This window comes from Pollicipes pollicipes, unplaced genomic scaffold (assembly GCF_011947565.3).
Source record: "Pollicipes pollicipes isolate AB1234 unplaced genomic scaffold, Ppol_2.1 Scaffold_7261;HRSCAF=8764_pilon_pilon_pilon, whole genome shotgun sequence".
Lineage (NCBI taxonomy): Eukaryota > Metazoa > Arthropoda > Thecostraca > Pollicipedomorpha > Pollicipedidae > Pollicipes > Pollicipes pollicipes.
The window spans coordinates 13,797,766-13,816,739 of NW_023597054.1; the positions used below are offsets into that span (position 1 = coordinate 13,797,766).

An 18,974-nucleotide genomic window follows, 5' to 3' on the forward strand; every position below is an offset into this window, starting at 1 on the left:
GAGTACTGAGCGGAAGCCATCGATATGTGTCCACTGTTCGGCTGCTGCGGCGTCAGCTACGCAGGAAGGCAAGCAGAATGAAATCAGCTTGGCACGCCACGTTCCTCGCTCCCGCTGAAAAAGATCATGCCTTAGCCTTCCCAGTCTGCTGTGCAGTGTGCAAGCCCTGTCAAATTGTTCCGTGCTGATCCACAGAGTCGGCTGCAGACAGGGCCACCGCACACAGAGTGTGTCGAGCGCCAAGGTGACGTGCGGTTGTGGAGGATCCGTGTTCAAGCCTGAGAGCGCCTCCTGTGTGGGACACGTGCCGCTGTGCTCGGCCTTGCGTATTAAGCAGTCGGGGGTTTAGTGGAGAGGGCCCTCGTGGCTTGTGCTCAGTGAACTGCTCAGCTCCGGCCCCATGAGCTGTTGCGGTTCGTGTCCAGCAAGTCGTGGCTCCTTTGCAGTGGGCCGTTATGTTATTCGTATATGTGGGGGATTTTGTCTGCCTACCTAACGCTGACTTCCCTCCGATGATTCACGATGCTTTTGGAACGTCAAGCCACCGTTGATTTTGCCTACTGGACTCCTATCCGTATTGTCTAACGATCAGCTACGCTTTCTGTCTGTTGCTCCGCTCTCCCCGCTGTCGGGTGCTCCGTCCTCGCCACTGCCCGGTGCTCCGTCCTCGCCGCTGCCCGGTGCTTCGTCCTCGCCCCTGCCCGGTGCTCCGTCCTCGCCACTGTCCGGTGCTCCGTCCTGGTCACTGCCCAGTGCTCCGCCCTCGCCGCTGACCGGTGCTCCGTCCTCGCCACTGTCCGGTGCTCCGTCCTCGTCACTGCCCAGTGCTCCGTCCTCGCCACTGCCCGTGCTCCGTCCTTGTCCATGCCCGGCGCTCCGTCCTCGCCGCTCTGCGGTGCTCCGCTGTCGGCTCCCGCTCAGTGAGCCGTCGCCGCGCCCTGCGCCGTCCCGTCCGGCGGATGTTGACGGGCTGTTTCTGCGGGCGGGCCAGCCACGGCCGGCGCGCCGCCGCTCGTTTGTCAGCGTCAGGCTGTATTTTCGCGGTGCTCATGAGCCAGAGCAGCCATCGCACGCACTCGGCCAACGGCATGCTCCAGACACTGATCACCCGCCGCGCCCGTAACGTACGCCGATGAAAAATGACGGTCAATTGTTTGTTAGTAAATATGGGGCTGAGAAGATTAGCTGCGCAAAAACAAGATCTTCGCGAGTCTTGAAGGTAATTATTTAAACAAGAAATCTCAGCCCGCCGTCGGGAAAAACGTTAACACCGCCCCCGACGGCCCGTCTGGCCAATGGTAAAAACAGACAATGCGAAAAAACAGCGACTGATGTATGGTCCGTGTCAAGGCTCTCTCAGCGAGCGGGCATTTTTTGCGTCTCGTCGCGATGGCAGAGTAACCGCCCCCAGCTCATTATGCGGCCATTTGTAAGCGGCCATCAGCAGAGGATCGAGCAGGTGACGACAGGCTTCCCAACACGGAACGCTTCGACGCCGAGTGGTCGGCTTTGGCGCCCGCTGCGCGCAAGGCGTCCCGCCCTGCGGCGCTGAAACTGATGCGTGGCGCGAGAGCTGCCTCCGCCGGCTGCTCCCTCAGGAATCCCTCCCTCTTGGTGCAGGTACAGAGTCTGACGACTGCTGCACCAGGCGTCCCTCACTCCCGGTACAGACACTGAGTCTGACGGCTGCTGCCTCAGGCATCCCTCCCGGTACAGACACAGAGTCTGACGGCTGCTGCCTCAGGCGTCCCTCACTCCCGGTACAGACTCTGAGTCTGACGGCTGCTGCCTCAGGCGTCTCTCACTCCCGGTACAGACTCTGAGTCTGACGGCTGCTGCCTCAGGCGTCCCTCACTCCCGGTACAGACATTGAGTCTGACGGCTGCTGCCTCAGGCATCCCTCCCGGTACAGACACAGAGTCTGACGGCTGCTGCCTCAGGCGTCCCTCACTCCCGGTACAGACACTGAGTCTGGCGGCCGCTGCCTCCGCCCTGGTCGCCCCACACTCGTTCGGTACAGACACTGAGTCTGACGGCCGCTGCCTCAGGCGTCCCTCACTCCCGGTACAGACACTGAGTCTGACGGCCGCTGCCTCAGGCGTCCCTCACTCCCGGTACAGACACTGAGTCTGACGGCCGCTGCCTCAGGCGTCCCTCACTCCCGGTACAGACACTGAGTCTGGCGGCTGCCACACCAGACGGTTCTCCCTCCGGTGCAGGAGCGCTGATGCTGTACTGCTGTACAACATCTGTACTGCTGTACAGCTTAGCACCTGCTGGCGCCACCTGCTGCCGCAGGCGTCCCTCACGCGACACAGCAATCAGCTCCGACGACCTGGGGACCGCCGGGGACCAGTGGCTGAGGGCCAAGCCCATTGTAGGTCGTGCAGCGACCGGTGGTCAGTCAGTTTTGGCTTAGTGGTGTGATGCGAGAAGATCACACTGGTCTTCCATTTTGCTCTCGTCACCGATCGAACAGTAATGTGCCAGCAAGCAGACCGTACCCTGGTCTTTAGGACACTTTTTTGTCGCCAATCGAGGAGCACTGCTCCACCTTTATCAGCTAGTCGTTACGGAGTCAGCCCAGTCACGCGCCATCTTTATCAGTTGGTCCTTATGGAGCCATGCCAGCGTGCCATCGTTATCACTCGGCCTCTGGGGAGGGACGCGCCGCACTGACCCGACGCCGCTCTGGGGTGTTGTGGGGCACCTTCGTCAGTGGGCAGGGCGTGGCCAGCTTTGTGAGATTATAATTGGGCTGCTGGTAATGGCTGGTTGGGGCAATCAGAGCATGAGGCCGTGATAGTCATTATCATCGATGAGGGAGTGACAGCCACTGCAAATGAGCCGACAGCCGCAGGATATGGAAAGGGAATGCTTTGATCTGGAATGGCCCTTGCGTTCCGAGTCTGAGATGTAAGATCCGACAAAGCACCACTTCATTCATGAGTGTCATGCATCAGCAATTACATCATCACGCGTGTGACGGATAAGAGTTCGTCGCAGCATCGGAGTGTGACAGACCGGACCCTCTCTGCGGCCTCGCCTGTGTGACAGGCCACAGCTTACTGCAGTGGCAGGCGGGGCGACGACCGGACTCTGAGCACCCGATTGCGGCCATCAAACTGCCGACTTCTCGCAGAGGCGTGTCATTCTCGCGCCGTGCCCCTACTGCCGCCGCGGCCGACCAACGGCCTTCAATGAAACAACTTAGTCTGAAGTTTTCACGACTTTGGTTATGCAGGCATTACGATATTAGGGTGAAATGGTCTGATGCTGTGAACTACAGAGGCAGCTCAGTTGATCGCACCTGTAATAATACAAAATACTTGGATGCACAGACGATGCCACCTGCTTTCACACCAGATGAGTCACAAGCTCTTCAGAAGCAGATTGAAGTCTGAAATGAAGGGAGACTGTTCCGAATAACAGCAGAGCGAAAGAAACCCGCATGTTCAGGAAAACCCGACACCTAAAAAAGCGTATTTTGGTGCGGGTTTTACGATTGCACGGGGCATAACAGCGCGACGCTCGCGACGCCCTGGCTGCAACCCTGACTGTAGTCCCATCAGTGCGGAAGGCCGGCAACCTCACATGCGCGCATGGATGCACATGCGCGGCCACATCAGCGCCAGGGTCGGAGATATTCGGGTGATGGACAACCCAGCCAGAATGGCGAATCAGAGGTCTGCACGACCTCACCAGTCCGACGGGCACAGCCAGGCGCAGCCCCACCAGCGCGGCGGATCGGCGTCCTCTGTGGTCATGCCAATGAATTGGTTGCTGCAGCCTCATCATTTTGACGGATCAAAGCGCGTCACGGGTTATCAGGTGACGCATCAAAGCTCGCTAAGGCTTCATAAATCAGCGTGACGGATCAGAGCTTGCTCCAGACCCATCAGCGTGACGGAACAGAGGTCCCTGTCGCTTTATCAGCGCTACAGATCAGATCCCTCAGCAGTCCCATCGGCGTGACGGATCAGATACCTCAGCAGTTCCATCAGCGCCACGGATCAGATGCCTCAGCAGTCCCATCGGCGTGACGGATCAGATACCTCAGCAGCGCTACGGATCAGATACCTCACCAGTCCCATCAGCGCTACGGATCAGATACCTCAGCAGTCCCAGCAGCGTGACGAATCAGATATCTCAGCAGTCCCATCGGCGCCACGGATCAGATGTCTCAGCAGTCCCATCGGCGTGACGGATCGGAGTTTGCTCCAGCCCCACCAGCGTGAAGGAACAGAGGTCCCGGTCGTTTATCAGCGCTACGGATCAGATACCTCAGCAGCCCCATCGGCGTGACGGATCAGAGTTCCCCCAGCGTCATCAGTGTGACGGATCAGGTCCGGTGCAGTGGCAGCCGCCGCCGCTGATTGTCGCCGGCCGATTGGCGCGAGTCGGTGCGCGGCAGATTGGTCTCACCGCGCCACTCTCGCCCTCCCCGCGGACTTGTCGGAGATGGCGCGAAACTGCCACGACCGCCATTGAAGCCCTGCCCGATTAAATCAGGCAGGAATGACTGCAGAGAGGATCAGGCCAGATTGAATGACGGAGAAAAAGAGAATAAATTTGTCTCTTGGAGGGAGACAAACGAGCGATGACGATTAGAGGCGGCGCCAAACTCTTTATTGAGCTCGATCCGGGCGTTGATTAAACGTGATGAATGCCGGGCGCTGACAGGGGACACGCCGGAGCGGCCTGCGGCCGACGGCAGCGACGCTGCCCTCAGCTGGGGGTGAGCCGAGGAGTCTGACGGCTGCGGCCGACCGGCAGCGACGCTGCCCTCAGCTGGGGGTGAGCCGAGGAGTCTGGCGGCTGCGGCCGACCGGCAGCGACGCTGCCCTCAGCTAGGGGCGAGCTGAGGCGTCTGGTGGCTGCGGCCGACCAGCGAGCGACGCTGCCCTCAGCTGGGGGTGAGCCGAGGAGTCTGGTGGCTGCGGCCGACCGGCGAGCGACGCTGCCCTCAGCTGGGGGTGAGCCGAGGAGTCTGGCGGCTGCGGCTGACCGGCAGCGACGCTGCCCTCAGCTGGGGGTGAGCCGAGGAGTCCGGCGGCTGCGGCCGACCGGCGAGCGACGCTGCCCTCAGCTGGGGGTGAGCCGGGGAGTCTGGCGGCTGCGGCCGACCGGCAGCGACGCTGCCCTCAGCTGGGGGTGAGCCGAGGCGTCTGGTGGCTGCGGCCGACCGGCGAGCGACGCTGCCCTCAGCTGGGGGTGAGCCGAGGCGTCTGGTGGCTGCGGCCGACCGGCGAGCGGCGCTGCCCTCAGCTGGGGGTGAGCCGAGGAGTCTGGTGGCTGCTGATTTGCCTTTTATCAGCCAATCCTTATTGTCTATATGTCTTATTAAGATACGCTCACCTAACCTTCGGGCAAGGTTTCTAGCATGAGAGAAGAGAGAGGATTTCGATTAATTCTCGTTAGGGTCAATCGTTCTCAGAGTACTTCATTCATACTCCATCCTGTTCAGACTCCAATAGTCCATACAGTAGGATACAATGCGAAATATTTGGAGCGTGAAAACGAATGGTCTGCGTGTGCTTCACACAATACTATTCTACTAAAGCTCTGAAGACTCCCTGCTCTTGCTTTTCTGCTCCTGACTGAAAAAGGAGCAATATCTGTTTTATATGAGCGATCCGTCCAAAGCTTCCGGTAAATAACGTCCTGGTATGGAAGGACTTGGCACAGATAAATGACCACTGGCTCGATCATTGAATTGCACTGCTTTTGTCACTGAAGGATCCTGACATTTGACTACAAGTATACAGTTGTCATGCTTGTAGATATTGCGAAATTACAGAGATGCCGTATGCGAGACCCAGAACGAGATATTACTTGACCTAGTGAACACATTGACGGCACATCGAAGCGCGCAGACATGACACAATTGGCGGGCGGATATCACGAATTCAGTACTTGGATAGGAAGGGTCAACAAAATTGACAAGCATAGGAAGGCAGTCATTCATAAAGCGTGCGGGCATCACCTGGTCGAAGGTGGCTACATGACCCCAGAGGACTTGAGCAGTAAGCCATCCTCGTGTTCCGTCTATGTAAATTTGATTTGCTTCGGTCTTTCGTGCGAGCATATTTGAAACATGGGGTGAATAAAGTTCTTATGATGCCTATATGTGTCACAATCAAACTGGTGTGTGTTCGAGTTTGCAAGATTGGCAAGCGCCCCCCCCCCCCTCCCCCCACACACACAGTAAAGGCGACCTTTTTTCCCCAGAAGACGCCCAGGTGTCCTACAAAACAACGGAGCACTCGAGGGGGCCATAATAGTACGGTTTCTGCTCTCTGAGCCGTTTGCGAGCATGTCATGTGCTTTCCGAAGCATTCGGGGCGCTTCCACTTCTTCGGCAGTCGAAGCTCTATCACGCGCAGCAATACCACTGGCGCCGTAAACAAATGCAGCAAAGGAAAACGTTCAGCTGTTTTACGTTTTCGGCTCAAAATAGGCTTTTCGATTTTGCAATGGCTGAGCCTTAACATCGCAATGCTCTTTTGAGACCACAAATTGCCTCATGCAAGAAAAGTGCAGCTGAAATGCCCTTTTACAAGCACGACAAAATATCCGCTCAGAACGCGCAGTGGCATTTGCTCTTGATTAAGACTAAAAACAATTACCACCATTAATCCAATTAGCAACCATTAGACTAGGCGTTAAATTGGTAAACGTTGGCCTTTTTGCTGGGAATACTGCATGGATTCTGAGACGTTTCAAGTGGTTTGTAACAATTAACAGTTCATTAACACAGCTTTATTGCATACGTGCTAGCTGCAGCTTGTAGTCCTATTTCAGGGTTGTATCGCAACATCACACAAGCTAAACGAGACACGATTTCGTTCCACTTCACTTCGCTCGCGAACCTGAACCGCGCGCGCGGCGCGACATGCCGCTGTTCGATTCGTTCAGCAGTGCCCACGCCGGCCCGGCCCGGCCGCTCCTTTCAGCGTGACATTATCTCGATTCCAAAGGGCCCCTCGTCAGTTGGACATTCAAACGACAAACAGTTGTTGGAGGATCAATGCAGGGCGGCCGGCTCCCCCACCGCCGCGCTGAGCAGATCCTCAGTCCGCAGAGGCTCCAAGGTATTAGGCCTCCGACCGAGGGGCATTAACTAGAAATCAAACATCTTGTGTGGCAGGCATAATCCTCGTTTCCCGAGCCACTGACAAATACTGTTTGCTCTCTCATCCAGAACAGTGAGAACGGCGCGGTCTTTTGTTGTGGCAAAATATTCAGAACGCTCGTGCTTTCCGGCCGGCTGCTTCAGCGAGTCGAGAGGCTCGAGACGACGGCGGTCCCGGCGGGCGGGGGCGGTAATCACAGAACCGTCCTCGGTCACTGCACAGCAGCCAGCCCAGCTAGCTGGGAGAGTCCCGACCAGCGGCCAGCCAGCAGCTGAACAAGCGTCCAGGCCTGCAGCTGAGCCAGGGGTCGATTTAGCGGTCAAGCATGCAGCCCCACCAGCGGCCACACTAGCGCCCAGACTAGAGCTGGCGCCGAGGATGCCTGTGGCATCCGTAGCGGCAATGCCACAAAACAGTGACACCAGCACAGATGAGCGGTGTCGCAGCTGGGATGAGCACCAGAGTGACGGTCGTTTGCCGGCCGACGGCACAGCAGCCGTGACCGCCGTTGTGCCTACAGGCTGACCTGCGGGGGAGGCAGGGCGCGAGCGTCAGCCCGCCTGCCGGCTGACCGGCGGCGTGTCAGTGCCGGCCGCCTGGAGACGCAGGTCGCGCGGCGGTGCGCTGTTTGCCGCCTGCGCTGTTTATTTATCCGGCCTGGCTGCCGCCGTATCGGCCGCCGTCGCCGAGTGAATGGTTTTCGGGGCGGCCGGAAGCGAGGCGCGTCTTTGAGCGGCGCCGACCGGCGAGCGGGCCCGGCACGGCGGCCAGCCGGGGGCCGAGCCGACAATAACAGCGCCGCTCTCCACATCATTATCCATTATGCGCGTGTAATGGGTGGACAGCGTTCAATAACAGATGTATTAGTGCCGGCCTGGCGGGGAGGTCCGGCCGCTCTCACCGCGTCGCACGGTCGTTGATGGCGTCGCGGCGCGGCCGGCCGCCGCTCGCCCATTATCATGCATATCGACGTCAATAAACGTGGCCGAGGCGGGCGACGCAACAGAAGCGACGCACGCGGCCGCCGGCGGTGGCGACTCGCCGCCGTGCGTCGGACACCTCGCAAATCGTGCGGTTCATTCCTGGCGGCGGACGGGACGCGCGTGGGCGACGGGGTAGATGAGACGAGTGGCGGCTCGGGGCGGACAGCGCGGCGGCGGCGGACGGACCGCGGCGGGCGCCAGGTCGACCGACGATCGGCGGATGAGAGCCGCCGATCGGACGGCCGAGGGTGCTCTCGTCGCTCCGCCGCCGCCGGTGAGGCCGGAATCGGCCTCCTCACCGACTCATCGCCCGCTGCAAAACAACGACGAGTGCGCCGGCCGAGTGGCCTGGCCGAGTGCCGCCCTCGGCGCGGTCCGCTTGGCAGCGGCCGCGGCCGCCGGACCGTGCTCGAGCCGGGCTCGGCCGTGCCGCCTGCGATGGGTGTCCGGCGGCGAGGGTCCTCGGCCGGCTCGAGGCGCCGCCGCCGGCGCCGTGTTTGCCGCCCCGCGCCACACTCGAGCGCCTCTGAAGGTGGCACGAGTGGCGCGGCCGGCCGATATTAAACGCCGCTATCACTCATCAAGTGCCGGAGCCGACATCAAAGCGCGGCTGGCGAGGGCTCCGGGGCTGCACCCGCTCTTCCCCGGTCGGCCGACGGCGGCGGCGCTGCGGCGTCGCCGGGTGCTGGCGCTGGGCGCCGCGGACGCCCGGCGGGGCCCGCGTCACTCTCGGCCCGACCGCGGTCATGTCGCGTCCGATCACAGCTTGTCCGCTGTCGCGCCCGTCCGAGCTCCGTCAGCTCCAGACACGGCACTGTTTGCCTGAGAACCGTGGCCTTCATTCATCGGTCGGCCAGCTGGCGGAATGTGGAGCGACAACGGCTTCTGGGTGACAAGTACAGTGAGGGTTGCGGTGGCTGGTCATGTAATGATCACTGAACCGCCGCTGGCAGCTTGACGATCGGTTTGTGGTGAACGAGCGATGATGGAGTCTGCACAGTGCACGCTGCAGTTCTACGCGCTGCATTGTTGATGCTAGCCATGGTTGAGGCAACTGTGATCAAACATTTGACTTCGCGGGGTGTTATCAGGCCTACCAGTGGGGCGGCTGTCAACTGTCAGTTCATAACGCTCATTCTCTTTGCATTTCCCCTCTAGTTGTGCTGTCTGTTTTGCCTCATGATGTCACTCTCTTTGACCTGGTCACCCATCAGGCCTTACTGATTAGTAATCCATTTCCGCTGTTGATCTGATGCCTTCCCATTTATCAGTTCTACTTCGTCCCTCTGTTTGCAGGGCCGCAGTCAAGCTACTGCAAAGACACAGCTTGCCATTTTAGTAGTGAAAAGGAGTATCCCACCTTTGGGGCATATTTCAAAAACATACTCTAGTAAAACATCAGGACCAGTTACGCCTAATAATAGCATTGGGTAGCTCCGCTGCGGCACCGTCAATACATTAAAAGGTTATCAGCTTTAATTATTTTCGAGTCCAAATTATGCTGTCAACGCGTTGCAACAACAGTATACTCTTGCCTGCAGTTGTCACGACCGCCGTCGTCATGACAACCGCCGTGGCACCTAAACTGGTGCGAATAAAAGAGCGTCTGCGATTGGCCCAGTGGGTGGCAAAGCCTGTTACCGAGAAGCGTGCTGGGCGAGGTTTGAATCAGTGCGTCGCTATGGAACATGCAATGCCGGCATTCCCACGGCCATGGTGCGCCTCGAAAAGAGCCGCTGTGGTGAAGGCCATAGGGAGAAATCAAAGCCACAATATAACGTTTCGCTGAATTCGTGGGATAATGACTTCATGTTCGCATGTCTTTTTGTTAAAACAGAATGTCTCAAGCTTTCGTGGCATTTATCACCTTTGCATTTTGGCAAATTAATGTGCTGCTAATATCACACAGCACACACCTTGGAAAAAGCGAGGCAAATAAGATGCATTATTTTCATAGTTTGAACGTTCGAATCCCAGTTCAGTGCTAAAACACGACCATTAACAATGGTGATCATTAGTAATCACGCAGCCATCAAATCGTGCCTCAATAGTGGATGCTTCAGATGGACATCCTGGCGGTACCGAACGTGCGGCAGGGAGTTCTGCTGCATGTGGTCGGTCGACCGGTCGATCCCATCGAAGGTGACGGGTCCCATCTTAAGTCTGATGGAGACCTTGAACTGTTGAAGGCTCGCTGTGCTGTCCACACCGACGCGGACCTTCTGGCATCTCCGCAGCATGAAAGCCAGGGGCGACAGGTGGGATGAGCGGGGAGCACGCAGCCAGGCAGTCTCCAGCCTGAAGAGCCTTTCGGAGAGATTCTCCTCCATCTGCAGTCTACTGCTGCTCCAGCCAGCCAGATCGAGACGAGGAGTGGGTCTAGCAGGACGGGGTGGCGCCCCACATAACACGGGCTTTTCTGGACTGGTTGGAGGGAGGAGCTTTCCCTGATAGGCACACCATCCCGAAGACTGACGCGTTGTGAGCTCCTGGCTGTTGAAACCTGTCGCCCCTGGACTGCATGCGGTGGGGCGAACTCAGGGACCGCGACGACGTGAATAGACCAGGTTCTTTGTTTCTTAACAACGAGCCACCTGTTCTCGACTTACGAGCATGGTTTAAGATCGAATCACTCAACTGGCACTGCACTGCTCTCTGCTACTGACAAGTTTTTAATTATGTGGACTAGAGCAGTCGCGCTGCTCCGTTTGCTGGACTCGCCCGAATGTTTCGATATTATTCCGCCCGATTTCCTTCTCCGCAAGCTTCGGTTTTAAGGGGACACGAGCGTTTCTTTAGAAGCTTCCTGACAGACCATTATCAGCAAGATTGTGTTCAGACATCATCTGGCGAGCATGCAACTTTTCGATCGTTTCTGAACCCTATCAGAAAGTACCGAGGGTCAGATCTGGTACCCTTAGTACTCTATCAGAAACTACCGGGGATCAGCTCTGAGACCCTTATTACCCTATCGGAAACTACCGAGGGTCAGCTCTGGTACCCTTAGTACTCTATCAGAAACTACCGGGGGTCAGCTCTGGGACTCTTAGTGTGCTCCATTGATCCGAACGACTTGTCCTTGCATGCAGACGACGCAGACGAATTATTCAGTATGCGGACGAGACGCAGGTTAGCGTGCCTGGGACGCCTAGCGGCGTGGATTCCTTTGTTAGCTCCATGTAGCAAAAGCTTTTGCATCGTTCTCAGTGGTTTGACAGAAAATGCGGTGAAATTGAACGCGCAGAAGACTCAGCTCGAAGTTGGTTTGTCGCGTCGAGGCCTCCAGCAGCTTCCCACCATCAGCACTTAGTTTATGTGAGCACTGTTATTAGTGGGTGTCGCTGATTCTCACACTGTGCGGAGCCTGCGTGTCGTATTTCGCTAGCGCATGACGCTCCCGGCACACACTGGCGCCGTTGTGAAGCGATGTACAGGCATGATCTGAGGCCACAGTCATAGCAGGCGTAGTCTATCTTCTCTGGTCACGTTAGTGGAGGGACCCATGGTATCAATAATGCGATACCATGTCACTGTTTACGGAGCGAGCGACAGCACTCGACTGGGCCGACTACAGAAGCTCGTAAACCTGCAGCCAGAGTGATTTCCGCAAAAAGGAAATGTGATTATATGAGCGGCGTTCAACGAGAGCTTGAGTGGCTTCCATCAAACAATATGTATATATACCACAACTCCACCCTTCTTAGGGGTGGGGGTGCGGGGTGCAAATGACCCGGTCCCCTCCCAGAGATCATGAAACCATGGTTAAACCCTCCCCAAAACGGCCGGACGTATGCTGTTATAGCATGTGCATGCAAACATGACGTAGCATGTGCATTCTACGTCCTGTTTCTAACAATCAGTCGCGTAGGTTTCTCGTTTTGCTACTGTTGGGGCAGTCAACCGTGTCAACAGTCAACGCATGGCCGCAGCTCACGGCGGTTGCGGGCCTCACGTGAGTGGCTCATTGCTGGTGGATGGTTAACCCCTTATCACACTGACATTTCTAGCAGTGATTTAACCCGCTATTCCGTTGATTGGGTCTCCTAGTGACCCGTTAACTTCATCATAACACCTAGCCTTCCGGTTACAGATTGTCCTGTTCCTCGCACGCAGCCATTCCACGCGCGACGGCGACCTGAGCCTAAGCGACCACACGGGGTCGTGCCATATGGATATATATATATATATATATATATATATATATATATATATATATATCACATATATGTAAACATGTCTGGATGTGGGCGTGAGACCCACTAGGTGTTCTAAATGGCAGTCTACAAGACCGGTTTGCCACGCCCCCCCCCCCCCAAAAAAGTCTGGATGCACCACCCCTGCGTGACCATCACCGTCATATCACCAGACATTGTAATCGGCCCCCGACTCTTCCGAACGCTCCGAGTCTGGAATGCGGAGGTTTAATTACTCGGTCGTGGTTACATCGAACGACCTGCCGGTAAGTATCCGTGCAATGGACCCATCGCGTCTTAAGATCGAGGATCGAAAAAACACGATACGGAGACAGCGAGATACCGATCAGGTCACTTATCACTCTGCATATATTACCATGCTTGACCGAGTGTGCGCTTTGTGCTGTTCATGAGCGCTATTCACTTGATCCATCGCATCAAATATTGTCTGACACGAGGTCCAGAACAGCCATATCATGCGAAGCTGCTTCACGACCTGCGCAGATAGAAATGCAGAACCAGCAAGCCTTCAAGAGTTCAGGGTCGCCATCAGCCTTCAGATGGGACTCATCACATTCGAGAAGATCAGCCGGCCGGTCGGCACATGCGCCAGGACTACCTGCCGCACGTGCGGCACCGCCACGGCGCCCATCTGGAGTTATTTCTGTTCGGCCGCGATGGATGGGTGTGTGGTAATTAATGACTACCACTGTTGATGATCGTGTTTTGCCGTTGAATTGGCCCTATAATGCCACCAGAGTCTGGTCTGTGCGATATATGCAACGGTCACTGTCAGTTGTCACTGTTTAGGAAGACACGGGTTGAGTTTTATCTCGGTTACCCTGCCGCATTCTGCGAAACTGAAGCTACTAAAAACTGCAGCGAAAGCGAGTTCTCCGTTTTCTGAAGCTGCACTTCAGTTCTGAAATAGTTATTCGCTGCGTCCTCCTGTTCTCCAGCATTGTTCTGTGTGATCTCGTAGTTTCACAACCTTGTTCGGAAATGATGTGTTATCGGGTGTAACGACAGCTCACGTCGTTTATGCAGCCTAGTATTTCACATGTCTGATCGCTCAAATGCTTTTGCAGAATTCGCGACATTTGAGGGTAAAATATTATGGCTATCGTGAAGCCTGCGAAACCAAGATAGCGTAAGTTTGGGAGTGAGTTGTTGCATTTCCGCATCGGCTGCGATACCCGGGGTGTAAAAGGCGTGGATGAATTCGTCAAAACTAAGGTAATATGTTTAAGAAGTATGTTTCTAATAAACTTATGGGAACAAAGCATCATAACATGCCTTTTTAACAGCCCAAAGCATATCAATTGCTATATTGCATCAATAGCGTCACATTGGTTCTGCAGGTCTGAATGTCACCGTAAACAGCCTTCATGTGAACAGCGATTTCGTTTTGGAGTGGGTGTCAACACCAATAATGCAAACAAGTAGTGGTGTTTATGAACTACCTACACGGAGAGTAGATGACTTGTATCATCTAGTTGCTAGAACTTGGAAGTGTATGATATAATGCACGCCGCTTGGCTAGCGAACAGGTTGTGAAAACGTGGACCAGATCAGCGGCCTGGCCTCAGCGGAATCTTGACTGGACACTTGAGGTGCCGAATATTGCACGTTGCAAGAAAACGTGGGCAATTCACTAACCGCAACCCGCTGGCCGAAGTCTGCCTGCCATGCTCCGTGTCCTCTCCACCCGAGTGGCCCTGGCGTGTCCCAGTGACGTCCACACAGGGCATCCAGTCTTGCCGCGGGACCCCGAAACCCCACGTCATCGGACCAACCCTTTTTCCCTCCTCCCGCACGCCCTGAGGCTGGTCGCTCAGCGCTCCAGCCCGCCGCCCGCATCACCGGCTACCGCGCGATCGCGCCGCGCCAGACGCCGGCTCCATCTTCGGTGATCCTGCCCCGCCCCCTCCCCCGCCGGCGCCGCGCGCTCGCCGCGACAGCTGGTCTCGCCCGGCGACAAAAGAGCGCGTTTCCACTCGATACGCCCGCTCACGGTCCGCTCATTGACCGGCGCTATATTACTCGGTAATGCCCGCTAAGCGACGCACCGTGCCATGGAGAGCCGCGATGAAATGAGCCGCCCAGAGCCGGAATCGGGCGCGGCGGGTGTCGCTCCGACAGAGCGCCGGCCGGCCGGCCCCGACACTGTAACAGCGGGCCAGAGGGTTTGGGAGATTACGCCTTCTGTCGGCCTGTGCCGCCGAAGCCAGGGCATTCAGGTTTGCGGTGTTGCCGTGGTCGCCGAAGTTGTCAATCGCAGTACGCGCCGCCTTCATGTTGGGGCGCGGTTGGTATTGCTAGGCTTCTGCTGTTACGGGAAAGCAGGTCTGTTGTATTGTCTTTGACAGCTGTTTTGAGAAAGACGTGTACTTACCTCATTAGTCATGAGTCATAGGACTCATATACGTAAGGCGCACATCCAACAGGGATCGGCAACAGGTGCACACATGCTCAAAGCTCGACACCTTTGTGGACTTCACAGGCATATGGATGGTGATATCGTCGGGAGATGGTCAACTGACCCCCGAGAGAATCGAATGATCCTGGTTGCATGGTCAACGGCGTGTGCATAATTTTGCAAAAGGTTGGGGAGCCTCACTAAAACTTTCACTAAAGACCTGTTTTAGCGCGCCGCAGGCGCGCGAAGTTTCGTTGTACAACATTGCCTGTCTTTGATCAAATTTTGTTTACGCGTCTGCCTCCATTTTTTTTACCTGTCGACATAAATCGCACGCATCTTAATGTGTATAGGAAGGTGATGAGGGAGAACGTGCCGCAGGGTCACCTTGAATACACCCTTGTCCATGGGCATCGGACCATAGAGAAAGTGAGGCACGCTTTCCCCAGTCAAGTCGTCAAAAAACAACACAAAACAACGAAACTGTGTAAAAGATGAACACAACTGTCATTTCCTCATAGCGAGATTGTTGCTTGTTTGTCGGCATCTAAGTTCCCACCAGACATTCCACCGCTGGTGCCCAGTCGTTCAGAACAACATCGAGACACGTCCATAGACTGGGCCGCTGAGCCTGCCCAGCCCTGCCAGACAGAGCCCGGCCGCCGGCGGACCCACCGGGGGCGCCGGCCGCTGCCCGGTCCCCGCCGCAGCGCCGCTCGGCACGTGGCCTCCGTCGGCGCCGGCGGCGCTCCGCCGGGCCGCCGCAGAAGCGGCCGCGCTTCAAACGCCGTCCCCGCCCGCGATGCCCCGCGGCCGCACCGCCCGAGGCAGCCGCATGCGACCGTATTGACAGAGCACGCGACACAAAGCGGCGCCACTGTTGCGGCGAGGACAATATCTGCGGCGCGTCGCCCGCCGACGCCGTGTGCCAACAGCCGGCGGGCGTCGACTCCGGCGCCGCTGCCGGCCGCCGCCGCCGCAACGGCGCGGGCAAACAATCGCCCTCTCCAAATTACTAATAATGTAAATATTGTACGCGGCGGCGTCTTTGAACCGGTGGGCGGTGATTTTCCGGTGGGTGCGCGCCGGCGATTGGTTGGCGTCCGCACCGTGCGCCTCAATTCGGATTAACTAGGCAAACATTTGCCGGTGCGCCGTCGGGCCGCCTTTGAAGGTGACGCGGCCGGACTTGTCCGTCCCCGGAGTGGAGGCCGCGCTGCCGGCGAGGCGCCCACGTCTGATCCGCGCCCGCCCCCGCCGCGCTTCTGCGCCCGCTCCGCGCGGTTTTGGGCGCGACCAAACGCGGCGGCTCACACAGCGGCCCGTTCAGGCGTGACGGAGCGAGAGGAACGGGTCCTCGTCTGTCCGGGGGAGCAGCACTCGGGCTAGTTATGTCCGTAAGATAACAAACACGGTGAGTTTGCGCTCGCATGGCAATGTTCGGGTTTAACGACGTGGTTAACCCGTCCCTTCGCTATGTGGCAAGCCGGATAAGCCGGCTTTTCGTTGTCATTTACTGACAATGCACTCATCTTGTCTGGCCTCATTCCGTCGGGGAGGACATACTTTCGTAGTGGGTGGCGGTTCTTACCTGTCCCACTAACCAGGCATCACAAGGGCCGCTGCCTCAACAACTCAGTCCACTAACCAACTCCCACGCGTACCAACCAAACTCTCCACGCACCGATCGTCCCGAATCCTGCGCTCTCAATGATTCCCCAAGTCGCTCCACGTCAGTGTTTGCCGTCTCTTTGATGACTCACCGCCTCAAACATCCCGGGGCCACCCGGCGAGACCGACGTCAGCAAAAACAAACAGCCGCGTTTTACCAGGGTGAGATCCGCCGCTGGCAGATCCTTTGAGGTTGACACAGCCAGCCACGGCCGCCGAGGACCGGCGCGTCCCGGCCGTGCGCCGCGCCGCGCCGCCGCGAGGTGCGAGGTGCCGACGGCCGCCGGACGCGGCTGCCAATTAGCCGGTCCGTGCGGCCGCGGCGCTGATGCCGGCCTGTCATGTAACGCTACACTCGTTCCGGCGCGGGCCGCCCGGAGAACGGGACGATTCTTTTTTGCCGGCCGGCGGCGCCGTTCTCCGCTGACGGCAGGGCGCGAGGTCCGCCGCGGCTGGGCGTAGCGGCGCGAAACGGGAGCCCCGGCGGACGCGCGGCAGTGTGCAGATGGGAGGTGCTGGCCGGTGGCCAAGGGGTGGCACGCGCAGGGTTCTGACCCGGAAAACGGAGAAGTTGGATTCATTCAAATTTGACGACGATTACCAGGTGCCCATATTGCGCATCTACAACGATAGGTTCCTGGCGTCGCAATTGCTGACGGTCGGTTGGCTATTCGGAGCGAAGCGGATCGGAAAACTGCGCCCCTTGAGCCGCGGAACACAGGCACCAGTCGCACCAATGGCCGTCTTTTGGCGGCGCCACTGTTTTGCGGTTACCATATCAGCAGAGCAGCGCAGCGGCTGCCACCGGTACCGCATCATTTGCACTGAATAGATGACCTTTACAGCGTGTCCGATCCGCAGCGTTCTGGCAGGCTCAGCTGTCAAACCGAGCGCGATGATTGGCTGGTCAGACGCCAGAGAGCGCCACCGGTCTGTAATCAGTACCTTGGACGTCCGCTGCGTCCAGTGGGCCTACGACCCACCGCCGGGACCGCCGCAGGTGCGCCATCAGCAGGCCGACCTCGTGCGAGGTGTAGGCCGTGGCGTACTGTTCTGGACTGTGGGGCAGAATCCACAGACTACAGACGAATCGGTGCTTAGGAGAGTCTGTGACTCACTCACCAAGGGATAGTTCCCTATTCAGTTGAGTTGGCTGCATCCCTCCGACTTTGAGAGGAAAGTGGGTGAAATCCGGGTAGGAACACGTCTTGCGCGAATGTTGGCGGCAAGTTTGATGATTTGATGCTTCGGCCGCTCAGCGGGCTGAAGCGTGTGCGTGCGTGTGTGTGAGTGTGCGCGGACGTGCGTGCGTGTGCGTGTGCGCGCGTATGTGTGTGCGTGTGCGTGTGTACGTGTGTGTGTGCGTGTGTACGTGTGCGTGTGTGTAGTTGTGCGACAATTTATTTTGATCCTAATGTTCGGTTCTGCGCGCCGCGCTGGACAAGAGCGGACACTCCTTGTCACCTGGTTAGGGTAGGGTAGGTAGAAAAAATGTTCAGTCATTTTCGCGGCTCAGTCCTAACTTATTTTGCAACAACACTGTACCGCTGCCACTGACCTCACAACGCCGGGACGGGGAGAAAGGGGGAGGGGGCACAAAAGCTGCAGCCATTCCACGGACATTGGCGGGGAGACCTGTCCAAACACGGGTGGTGTGTTCCAAAAGCCTGATCGCCACTGGTGAGGACAGCCAACAGCCCAGACCGCTGCCAGGGCCAGAGACTCCAGCAGCCCAGCATCGTGGCGGCCCTGCCGGCGCCGGGGCCGCCTCCCGGCGCACCGGAGCAAGCGGCGTCGAGACCGCCAACAGCCCAGGCCGCTGCCAGGGCCAGAGGCCCCAGCAGCTCAGCATCGGGGCGGCCCTGCCGGCGCCGGGGCCGACTCCCGGCGCACCGGAGCAAGCGGCGTCGAGACCGCCAACAGCCCAGACCGCTGCCAGGGCCAGAGGCCCCAGCAGCTCAGCATCGGGGCGGCCCTGCCGGAGCCGGGGCCGCCTCACGGCGCACCGGAGCAAGCGGCGTCGAGACGGCCAGCCGGCGGCCGCCAGCGCCGCCACAGATGGCTCCGATCATATGACGGGACGGCGCCAGGCTGTCTGTGTCCGTCTCCGCCCCGCTCCCCCTCCGCAGCAGCCGTTCCCATCCCACCGTCCGCCGGGGCATGGGTGTGGGGCGTCTGGGCCCGCCTGGCCACGTGGCCGTGAACGTTTGCAGGCAATGCAGGAAGGTTTATTTGTGCGAGGCGGCTGGAGGCGGCTGAAGTGCCATGTACGGGAGCTTGAACAAGCTGTTTCGTAAGCAATCGCTGCTGTTGCATGATGGGTGGAATGCCTGGCATGCATGCCCCTATGAAACATGGCTGCTTACTGTTCGTTTGGTGGTTCTTTGTCGTGACGTCTCTTGATTTACAAGCTTGTTTGAATTCAAGAGCTCGTGCAAACGGCGTATGTGCGCCATACAGTGTCTGATGCACAGTGGGAGGAGTGCTTGACAAGCCCGGTTGAAGTGGAATTGGTTTTCATGTATGTGATGTGTTTGTGGTGATGCCTCTAAACCCGGATATATAGCGTTTT

The 18,974-nt window shown here is 57.9% G+C and overlaps 1 pseudogene; it reads right to left on the minus strand.

The window, feature by feature from the left end:
- Nucleotides 1-2,598, minus strand: part of LOC119112396 (ankyrin repeat domain-containing protein 13C-B-like) — an 11,468-nt pseudogene extending 8,870 nt beyond the window's left edge.
- Nucleotides 2,599-18,974: the final 16,376 nt, after the last annotated feature.